Here is an 11,666-nt window from a genome sequence, read left to right as displayed (position 1 = left end):
CTCTCTTCTCCTCTCTCTCTCTCTCTCCCTCTCTCTCTCTCTCTCTCTCTCTCTCTCCCCCCTTCTCTTCTGTGACTGGCCGCTATGGTCCTGCTAATTAAATCTTGGACAGGTAAATGGTTGTTTTGGCTTGTTGAGTTTACAGAGCTTTTCCATCATCCTTTACAGTATCCACCGCTGTGCACCGGGTTTTATAGCTTGTGCAAGACACTTAGGTGCAACTGCCTGGTGGATTGGAGACAGCATGAGCCTGACTGAGAGTCACACCTGTGAGGATCTGGGCTTGCCTGTCCTCCAGTCCGACACCAGTCTCCAGGTCACAGCCTGCGTTCTGGACATGTCTGCACCTGGGTAAATGGCAGTCCTCCATCAGGTGCGGTTGAGCAGCCAGCTCAGCAGCAGCCCGGCTGTGAGTAGAGAACTGTCCCGAGTGGCTGTGGGCTGGAAATATCAGACAATGGAGACGCGCTTACCCTCATCAAAGGAAGGTCAGATGAGAGATATCTCTAGAAATTTAAAGCCCAACGGTGGGAGAGAATCAGCTTTAGGTATCTGCAAAGTCCAGAGAGAGTAGCATTGTTAGAACACCATTTTACTGCCTCCTGGAGTCTCTTCCTGAGTTGCCACCATGGTAAGATCAGAAACCACATCCACAAACTAGGGGAAGCTTCATAAACGTTCCAGGTGGAGAAAAAAGTAAGAGATGCTCACATCTTTCCTGTATTGGGGTTTCCACTGGCTGCAGGCCAGAACGTGCAAAGTGAGTGAAAGCATAAGTTTAAATCCATGTTATTGTGTTTACTTTTATGTACTTCTGAATATTTTAAATTGATCGTGGGAAAAATGTATTAAAAGTGACCAGAAAAATTCATTAGATTTGACCTTTTACCTAGTGACCGAGGAACAACCAGCACCAGAAATTTAAGAGGAAGGTGTAAAAACAAAAATTGCTTTGTATTTATATCCTGAAAGTCAAGTTTTGTCCATCAAAATGATTCTACTTAAATGCAATAATGATTTTGCTTCTCATTTCACAAAGTATTTAAGTCCTTCTGTCCAAATCTTTGTATCTTTGCAAATGAGCTAAAGTCCCTTCCAAAAAAAAAAAAAAAAGTTAAGACCCTGTGAGGCAAGACCTAAGCATTCTAGGAATAGAGGGGTGTGGTGGCATGGTCCAGGTTTCAGTCTTCCATCATGAAAGTCACCAGCCCTCCTTTGGGACTTTGAAGCCCTTAACCTCCCACCTCTAAGTTGCACACCAAATCTTTGTTTAAGGAACCAGCAAGGGAGGGGCACAAATAAAGAAAGAGTATAGCCAGGTGTGGTGGTGCACACCTGTAATCCCAGAAGCTCAGAGCCTGAGGCAGAAGGATCAAAAGTTCAAAGCCAGACTTAGTGAGGCCCTAGGCAATTTAGCAAGACCCTTTCTCTAAATAAAAATAAAAAAGGACTGGGGGTGTGGCTTAGAGACTAATTGTGCCTGGGTTTGATGCCTGCAAACAAAACACAGTACAGATCTGGTAAACTTATGCATACAATTTGCAGGCAAAAAAACAAAAACAATCCAAAAAACCATCCTTTTCAAGTAAGAGCAACTGGCTGTTTCATTTTGTCTCACTCTTGTCTCTCCTGCTCCATTCTCATCCTTAGGCTATGGCCTCCCTTCTGCATTCCTGTGATCTTGCTTGTTTTTCTGAGCTGGATCCTCATAAGAATGGACTTAAAATGGGAACCTCTTAACACAAGATAAGAGGATGCCAGCACAGAGCTCACCAGCTACAGTAAGTGCCTGGTGTCTGATTCAAGCTCCTGGGAAAAGCTGATCTCTGCAGGTATCCCCTAGCTGATCTTCATCTAAAATATCCTATACCTGGCCAGGTGTGGAGGTGCACACCTATAATTCCAGCTATGGGGAAGGCAGGAGGATTTCAAGTTTGAGGCCATAGCAACTTAGTGAGACTCTGTCTCAAAAATAAATTAAAAAGGACTGGGAATGCAGCTCAGTGTTAAAGCATCACTAGGTTCAATCTCCAGTACTATGTAAACAAACAAAGGAGCACCTTATATTTTCACGGAAACTCAAGGGAACTTGAGATATTAATATGACCCTATCTGTGTTGCTAGCACCCTTAATAAAAGCTTGCTTTCTTTTCCCCAAATGCTCATCTCTCAGACATTGACTTTCCATGTGATGGGCTTCCAAACCTGAGTTAAGTAACATAAGCCACAGTTAAGCATCACATTTGCCTTTGTATTGCTTTATTTTGAATTCCTTCATGACGAGAGATGATACTCAGAGCATGTGGTCTCTATAGATTTGAATGTGCCCTGCCTCTCCCTGAATTTCAGAGCCAATCTGACCCATCCCTCATTCTAGGCTGCTGCAGAAAATGGTTCTGAACTCCTTGGCAGGTATTTCTTTTCCTTTCTTGGGGTTTTTTCTGGGGATAATTTTGAGTAATAGTTGTGACTGATTCTTTGGAGATTTTGGTCATTGGAGAGGGTGCAATGTCCCTGGGAGTGATCTTTGGCTGTTTGGGATCTAGGAAGGTGTTGATGCAAAGTGATGCTCCTAAAAGACAAGGTGAAGGTCCAGGGAAGGGTGTTTCCTGGGTGTGTGGAGAGTGGTGCTGGGACTGAGGTGCTAAGGGGTGATGACTGAGCTAGTGGGAATGGAGATGTTAGATGTGGACAGGGCTGGGCATCTGCTGGGGTTGCACCTGGGTTCAAGGTTGAGTTCTTCCTTGTAGAAGATGCAGATTGTGTTTCCTAATCTTTTCAAACAGGTGTGGGAGGATGGGAAACAGTGACTGGTGCAGCTTGAAGCCTACATGTCCTCTGGGAGGGTTTTTCTCCATGTTTTTATTGGTTCATTAGAGTTGTACATATGGATGGGATCTATTGTCACATATTCTTACATGCACACAATATAACAATATAATTTGTCCAACATCACTCCCCAGCACTTCCCTCCTCCCTCCCCACCTCTCACTCCTTGGTCCCTTTCCTCTACGATCTCCCTTTGATTTTTTAGGAGACCCACCCCCACCTCGATCTCCCTTTGATTTTTTAGGAGACCCACCCCCACCTCTGTTTTTCTTTTTCCTCTGTAGCTTCTGCATTATGAGAGCAACATAACCTTAGCCTTCTGAGTTTGACTTATTTCACTTAACAGGATAGGGGAATGTACAGGATGGGTGACATGCCCACTGTGCAGGTGGCTTCTTCAGATCCACTTTAATAAAACTCCATTGTGTACATATGCCATCTTATTTTTTGTCCATTCATCCATTGATGGACACCTAGGCTGGTTTCATAGTTTGGTCATTTTGAATTATGTTGCTATAAACATGGTTATGCATGTATCACCATAGTAAGATGACTAATTCCTCAGGGTAAAAACCAAGGAGTGGTCTAGCTGTGTCATATGTGGTTCCATGCCTAGTCTTTTGGGGCACCTAAGTGACCTAAAATCTCATTTTCTAAAAACAAGCATTTTTTTTTGTTGTTGTTGTTTTGTTTTGTTTTTTCTGTTAAGTAGGTACATGTGCATCTCTTTAAACAAAAAAAAAAAAATGCTGTCTTTTCTATATTGTTTTATTGGGTAGTTTTCTTTTCCACTCAGAAAATGCATCATTTTCCCATGTCTGTTGTGAGCTTTTCATTTTGGTGGCCAGAATACCTGACATAAACAACTTAAAGGAGGAAAAGTTAATTTTGGCTCATGGTTTCAGAGGCTTCAGCCCAGGGTCAGCTGCTCCAAGGCAGAAACATCTTGGCAGAAGGGCATGGTGGAGGAGGCTTCTCAGCTCATGGCAACAGGGAAGAAGATAGGGAGAAGGGGGGGGGACACGCAAGAGGGAGGGAATGTTCCCCATTTTTTAAGTACGTGCAAATTGAGGCACCATAATTATCTAACATCAAACCAGCCTTGGGAGTCTCTAAAACCATAAAGGAGCTCCCTGAACTTGTCTCTAAAAAAGAAGGGAGGGTAGCTTTGTGGTAGAGCGTTTGCATAGCATGAGTGAGACCCTGGGTTCAATCCCCAGCATCATTTAAAAAAAATAGGAGCCTCCCAGTGGCTCAGGAGTCTAAGGCAGGAAGATCTGGAGTTCAAAGCCATCCTCAGCAAGGCCCTAAGCAACTTACTGAGACCCTGTTTCAAAATAAAAACTAAAAGGGCTGAGATGTGACTCAGTGGCAAAGCACCCATGGGTTTGATCTCCAGTACCATAGAAGAAAAGGCCTCTAGCTATTTTCTCTACTGTCTGCCCCCTGATTCTGTTCTTGTAAGATCTGTATCATCTTAATAATACTGGAGCATAAACCATGTGTGAGTGTCCCCCAGAAATCAAAGGATAGAAGAAATGTCTGTTAAATTCTACTATAAGATTTAAAACAAGTGATCTAAGTTTACTACTCAGACTAGGACGTGAGCTGTAAATAGATCCTCTTCCATTGAAGTTTGCTCAACTCTGTTCTATCACAGACTTCCTCTCTATTATAAGATCCTTCTTTTAGTTTTTGGTGGTGCTGGGGATGGGGTCTTGCACATGCTAGGCAAATGCTCTCCCACTGGGCCACACCCCAGCCTTCTAGATCTTATGCCCTTGCCATTTTAAATATCATAATTTCTCAAGTGCACCTAAATTACTTGAGATTTCAGGGACAGTCTTTTCATGAGGGCCTTATTTTTCTTGAGGACCCGAAGTGGAGGATCCTGGGCCTCCTGGACATGCTTGGAAGCAGGAATCTTCCTTAAGAATCTTTTTAAGAAATGGACAGGCATTGCTCATTCAGCTATATCCCTGTGGCAGAGACCCCTGGCCACTGGTCAGATGGGCAGCAGGGAAAAGACTAAAAAGTCTGATCCTGGTGGGGGCTCAGAGAGTACCTCAAGGGAATATGGGACAGATCAAGAGTCTGGTCCCTGGGGCTGGAGATGTGGCTCAATCGGTAGCGCGCTCGCCTGGCATGCGTGCGGCCCAGGTTCGATCCTCAGCACCACATACAAAGATGTTGTGTCCGCCAAGAACTAAAAAATAAATAAATATTAAAAAAAAAAAAAAAAAGAGTCTGGTCCCTATAGAGGCCTATATTTTTCCCCCAGAAAAACACACACAAAAAAACTTTGAAGCATGCAAGTTATAATATCACGGCTAATTCACTGTCTATCTTTGAGAACTCATCCCTTAGGTACATATTAAGTAATCTGGATTATTTTAAAGTAGAGAATTTATAAAGAAAAATAATTTTTTTCCTGTACCATGACTTTGTCCCAAAAAATTAGACAATGGAGACTTGTTCTATAAATAAGAAGGAAAATAGAAAAAAAAAATAGACTACCTGGTTTTACCACTTGGCTGCCTTTGTGGGGGGGAAACAGGTTTTCAAGGGTTGTTATCTTAAACAATTATTTAAGGGCTAATTCTCAACCTCACTTGGAACTAAAGGATAAAAGGGGATCTTCCTTCTTACAGGATTGTAAGGAGGGAAATAGGCTGACGGGGATCTGTCTACCTGTGGATGGACCAGTGGCCACCAGAAACATCGATTCAGGTCCACCATGATTGGAGACCCTGCCCAGCCATCCCCAACTGTGAGGGCCTCCCCTCATCTGTGTCCTCTGTTCTGTAATCTATTGCCATGTTACACGAAAGACATCTGTGACAAGCTGTTTTGGTGTTTGAGCCCACAGTTTGGTTGTTCCCTAGTTTTTTTGGCAATGCACATTGACCCCCTCATCCCTTCTTTCCAGTCATCCAGGGATTTCTAAGCAATCCAAGATTTCTCTGAAAATCATGTGGAGTTGTTGGTTCTCAATTGTTGGGTCTTTTTAGCAAATTAGGGGTTTCTTTGAAATTAATTCAGAGTTTTTTCTTAAGCTATTTTTTTTAATGGAAAAAGCCTTATTTTTGACAAGTCAATTTGTCTAGAATATACACTACAGGCATAAGGAGCTGGAGTGTTTGTTTGGGAGATCTCTGTTATGAAAGTGAAAAGCATCAAGTCTATCTAGGAGCGCATCAGAGAAGTTTTGATTGCAATGTGGCCTATACATATAAGAGTGCATACTGGTTGAATTAATTAACTTGACAATCAGCTCAACTGGGTTAAACTCTGATGACTGCAGCAACAGATTTACCTACTAAGATAGGGATTCTCCTTCAGAACAGCTTCTTTCTGGGTTCAGGGAACTATGGCAGATCTTCTGGAAGGTGCACACTTGGGCCTGGTTGCCCTCTCATCCTGAGCCACCCTGCTCACTCCTTGGTGCCTGGGGATTTTCTGAGACATATAGGAAGGATTGTCCAGCCCAATGGTGAGACAGTGGGGAGTAATTCCTAAGAACAGCACATTTTATTGACCCAAAACATTTCCTGAGCCATAGTCCTTGCTTCTGTCATAAGATAGGCTTCTAAATGAAATGGTCAAAAGTTTGTTTTATTTTGAGCCTTTTTTTTTTTTTTTTTTTTGCCTCTTGTAAATTCACTTCTTTTTTTGATTCTCTGTGCTTAAATTATATACTTTTATTTTATCTGACTTAAAGAATTTTAATTTTTTCTAACTGTTGAAGATGTTTTTCTGTCTCTGAAAAGAAACTTGTTATTTGAGCTTTGCTGGCTTTAAGATGCAAAGTTTCTACTGGTCTCAACTTGGAAAATGCAAATTTAAGATATACAGATATGGTTTCTCTCTCTTTTCTTCTCTCTCTCTCTTTTATAAATGAAGAGATATATGGAATGCTTCATAAATTTGTGAATCATCCTTCTATAGGAGCCATGCTAATCTTCTCTGTTTCACTCCAATTTTAGTCTGTGTGCTGCCAAAGGGAGCATAGCAGACATGCTTTTGATATCAGGGCAAAAGTCTGACTTCTAAAACTAGCAAATGAGCCAAGCATGGCTGTGGAAACTTCTAATCCCTGCAAGTTTGAGGCCAGCCTCAGCAATGTAGTGAAGCCTTAGGAAACTTACCTAATCATGTCTCAAAATTTAAAATTAAAAAAAAAAAGCTGGGGATGTGACTCAGGGCTGAAGCACTTCCCTGGTTAAATCACCAGTACCAAAAACAAACAAACAAAAACTAGCAAATGACAAATCTAAGCTTTGAAATTTTATCATATGTGCCTATATGCTTATATACTTATATATTTTCTGTTTGCATGGTATAAATTGACTTACAGATAAGTAATTTCAAACTTGAAACCTGCCAAGTTAGGCCCATGATTCACATGATCTTAATAAATCTAGACCAATAACTTGAATTGGTTGGCAATGAGGGTGTCTTTAAATTTTAGTAACCAATATTTTGGCCTGCTAACCAGTTGGGATGTTTATCTCCAGATATTTAAGATACAATATTCAATGCTTTCTATGTCCACAAATAATCTAAAGATAGATATTAAAATGAGTTCACATGATGTTCTAATCAAGGCGATGCTTCATTCTTTCCATTTTTCTTTTTTGGTACTGGGAATTGAACCCAGGGGCACTTTACCAGTGAGCCATATCCCCAGCCCTTTTTTATTTTTGAGACAGGGTCTCGCTAAGTTGCTTAGGGCCTCACGAAATTGCTGAGGCTGGCTTTGAACTTACCATCCTTCTGCCTCAGCCTCTTGAGTCACTGGGATTACAGGAGTGCACCACTGTGCTTAGCTCACTCTCTCATTAAAATGCCCTTCAAAATTGTTAAATGAATCTTGTGCTAATTTCAAAAGTCATTTGCATCAATTAAATGTTGTAGAATGCTTTTTACCAAAAAGATTATTTCTTTTGGCAATAAATGTAGATCTTTCTAATATGTTGTCATACCTGCTTTTATTTCCTTCAGGATTTATATTATTTTAAATGTCTTTCATTTTCTCTATTCTTAATAATCTGTAGACATAAGATAACAATGAATTTTATTTTTAAGTTGCAATTTTACCCGAATATTTTTTTAAGTTTGATGTATGTCTCTCCTGTTAATCATGAGACTTTAATAATGAGTATCAGATTTAAATAACTGCTATTTTCCAAAGCAATATAAATTTAAGGAGAACTTATTCTGTGCCATTAAATCATGACTGTTGACCTAACATTGACAGAGGTAATTAAATTGTTTTGCTAAGTTGCTATGTTCTATCTTCTATAGTGTTAGTAGTCATTTTACATAATGTAAGCTATATCTCAGTAGTTAATAAGGGGTGATCCTGACTTATTTATCCTCAGGATATGTGTGAGACTCATTCCTTCTCTCTCTCTCTCTCTCTCTCTCTCTCTCTCTCTCTCTCTCTCTCTCGGTACTGGGGATTGAACCCAGGGGCACATTATCACCAAGGTATATCCAAGATCCTTTTTATTTTATTTTTTATCTTGAGACAAGGTCTTGCTAAATTGTGTAGGGTCTTCCTAAGTTGCTTAGCCTGGCCTTGAACTGGCAATCCTCCTTCCTCCTCAGCCTCCTGAGTCACTGGTATTACAGGCATGCATTACTGTGTCCAGCTCTAAGTTGAGCATAACAGTAGAAAAGAAAGAAGATAATTTAGGGCCAACACAGGGATCATTTACTTGGTCTTGAACACCAGCAGGAAAGTAAAATCAAAGAGAAATGTACTAATATAATAATGGAAGAAAACTCAAAGAATATTTATGAGGGGCTGGGGTTGTGGCTCAGAGGTAGAGTGCTTATCTAGCAAGTATGAGGCACTGAGTTCAATGCTTAGATAGATAGATAGATAGATAGATAGTCAGGAATAGACCTTTGAAGGGGAGAGATAATGTTTCTTTTAAACATAACTTGAGATGTACCCTTGTCGTAGGAACAGATAAGATTAGACACCAAGGAATTAGCAGAAAGCAGATTTATTTATAGGCTGCAGCCAGGTCCAGAGGGAAAGCTTTTGCTGTAATCAATCAATTCCCTTGAACCCCGAGTTTAGAAAGTTTTTGGACTTCATACCTAGTGTGTAGGGGGAGGGGCTCAGAAGTTCACAATCTGCAAAAGTCCACAAAAAAGCAACTTTTTCACTGTTCTGGGCAAATTAACCTAGGCCTGGATACAAAATCAAGAACACTCTGCAAAAACCAGCACCTGAGAAAGGGAAATTTCCCCCTCCCTTTTCTTGGCAAATTGTTTCCCTGGAAACCAATTAGCAACGTCTTCTCTTCTCTTTGAAATGTAAATATCCCTGTGAAACTCACTGGCCCCAGGCCAGAGGCCTTGTTAAAAGAATTTGTCAGCCTTATCACTCTGCATTTGTAAACACACTTTCTGCCTGAAAACCATTACAAAAAAATCATATACTATTTCAGACTAGAAAATCTACAACAGTAGATAGCCGGTAAATGCTGTGAAAGATTAGTAGAGGGGTGCCCAGCATCTGGAGTGCTGATCTCGCCCACGGCCAGAGAGCAACAGGAAACAGGAAGTTTAACAGCATTGAACTCTTCTATAAAAACTAAGAGGTGTCCTTATTTCTGGTGATAAATATCAAAGGAGACTCTGCTAAAATCATAAGTTTGTACTGACTTAAGTCTCATTTAACAGAACTGTTTTTTTAAAAAAATCCAGATCCTGAGATATATACAGATGGGAAATTATTAATGCTTTCCTGCCTAAATTCACCTGGGTGTTACCACTAGTGGGGACTTTGGTTACTATACTTCATATTCTAGTAAGTTCTGTATCTTCTAAATTGCATGTTCTAGTTCCATGATGCAATCCAGGAACGGGGCAAGGATTTCAACCCATCCCAATGACTGACAGCTGTCTGTTCTATCCCCATTAGATCAGGCAGAGACTAGATCCTCAGTTAGGCAGGGTCATCAACCCATGCCAGCTCCACACAGCTCTGGAGAATCACTCACCCTTCATCACCACTTGAGAATAAATGGTTGCAAATCTTACAGAGTCCAAAGGGTGGGAAGATATAGATAGGAATTTGGGGATACAGAAAAGAAATGGTACCCTGAGTCTCAAATAGAAGCATGGATGAACCATTAGAATGTAGGAAGCACTCATGGACTTTTGAAATTCAAAACTGGAATAGAGTCAGCAAGCCAGCCCCTGTCCATAGCCTGTGCCCTTTCCTGCAAAAGTAGCACAATGTGGAAGCAATGCACTGGAGAAACTGGACACAGTTGTGTATCTCTGCTCTCCTGCACCTTTAGTTCAGCTTTTGCTACTGTCCTGCTAAGGGTCACCCTTCATTTTTCCTTGAGTGTGAATTTTTTACCCCCAAAGAGCACTTTTCCCTTGAGATAGTTTGCATTCCCCCTTGAATGTGTATTTTTCTAAGTAAATCTGTCTGTATCTTTGACTGGTGTGTGCTAAAGTTCTTTTCCATCATAGATGCCAAGGACCCCATTTTTCCTGAGTGGAGATTCCCCTCTCTGGATATCCCTCCAGAGACACTACCTAGTATTTCACAGACTCCAGTCATTTTATTGTATCCAGGACATCATGAATTCTATTATTTATTAGTCACCTGGATGCTTTTTGAAAACCCATATTCCTGGGAGCCCCAGGTCTACAGTCAGAATCTCTAGGAGTGGGACACAATTTATATTTTTCATTAATGACCCTAGAGGTTTCGGTGCACACTAATATGGATGATTGGTGTACTAGAGTATTTGGTGTTCATCTTTCTGTTGTTTTATTTTTTAATTTTTAACTCATAGTTATGTTCTATGTGTGAAGTATGTAATTATGTCTGTTTATATGTTTCAGTATTCTAAACCAGGTATGGTGGTGCATGCCTATAATCCCAGTAACTTGTGAACCTCAGTCAGGATTGCAAGTTTAAAGACAATCTTAGCAATTTAGTGAGGCCCTAGACAATTTAGTGAGACCCTGTTTCAAAATTCAGATGGCTGGGGATATGGTTCAGTGATAAAGTGCCCCTGTGTTCAATGTAAAAAAAAAAAAATCTTATTCAATACAGAATCAGACTAACCCTCATGATTTTCCCACATTCAGTCCTCACCCAGACTTCCTGAGCTCGGAGAAAAGAAAATTGCTGCTGCCTGGTTTGTTAGCCAGAATCAGTCTCTATTTTCCATGGAGAAAGGCAGGCATTTAAAACAAACTTGAATAAAACCTACAACATCAGGAAAGACATAAAAACACTAACAAACACAAAAATTAAATAGCAAGAATGGAATCACAGGATAAAATGAAATGTGACAAATCACTGGAAATGTCCAGGGATGCATAAGTTCTGGGTCAAGGTCATGAGCTGTAGCTATCCTGCCCTTGGGAAAGTGGCTGTGTAGACCCAGGCACACAGCCAACCCTAGGAGCATCCAGTGGGGCTGAATCTGGTGACCCAACCTGAGGTGTTGGGACAATTCAGCTGCCCTTGTCACCAGACAAACACTCTCTCAAATGCTCATAAACAGTGTTCTGTTCTAGACCAGAGGCTGACATAGCCACCCATGGGCACACCTAGGACCTCAGATGTTGCTGTGGACCCAGAGGCACAGTGGAACCAGGAGAAAGCAGATTCAGTCACAAGGGACACCAGATGGAGCAGTTTATCCATTCCAGACTGATTTCCAGCTCATTGTAATTTATGGTCCCAATCAAGTTCCCACAGATCAGAGCTATAACAGTCTGGTCAGCTTGGACTGAGGAGTCAGTTTGAAACTTGCCCCTGTAAGAATTGGGGGGGGGGGGAGAGC

The 11,666-nt window shown here is 41.1% G+C and overlaps 1 protein-coding gene and 1 non-coding gene across 2 annotated transcripts in view; one reads left to right on the top strand and one right to left on the bottom strand.

The window, feature by feature from the left end:
- Positions 1 to 11,666, top strand: part of LOC107151729 (insulin growth factor-like family member 3) — a 130,835-nt gene that overhangs the window by 43,612 nt on the left and 75,557 nt on the right. The window lies entirely within an intron of this gene.
- LOC125612672 lies at positions 6,733 to 6,839 on the bottom strand. The gene has a single exon (XR_007343152.1). It is a non-coding gene; the product is annotated as a U6 spliceosomal RNA (small nuclear RNA).

Source organism: Marmota marmota, unplaced genomic scaffold (assembly GCF_001458135.2).
Source record: "Marmota marmota marmota unplaced genomic scaffold, marMar, whole genome shotgun sequence".
Taxonomy (NCBI): domain Eukaryota; kingdom Metazoa; phylum Chordata; class Mammalia; order Rodentia; family Sciuridae; genus Marmota; species Marmota marmota.
This window is presented reverse-complemented; position numbering and strand designations above follow the sequence as displayed.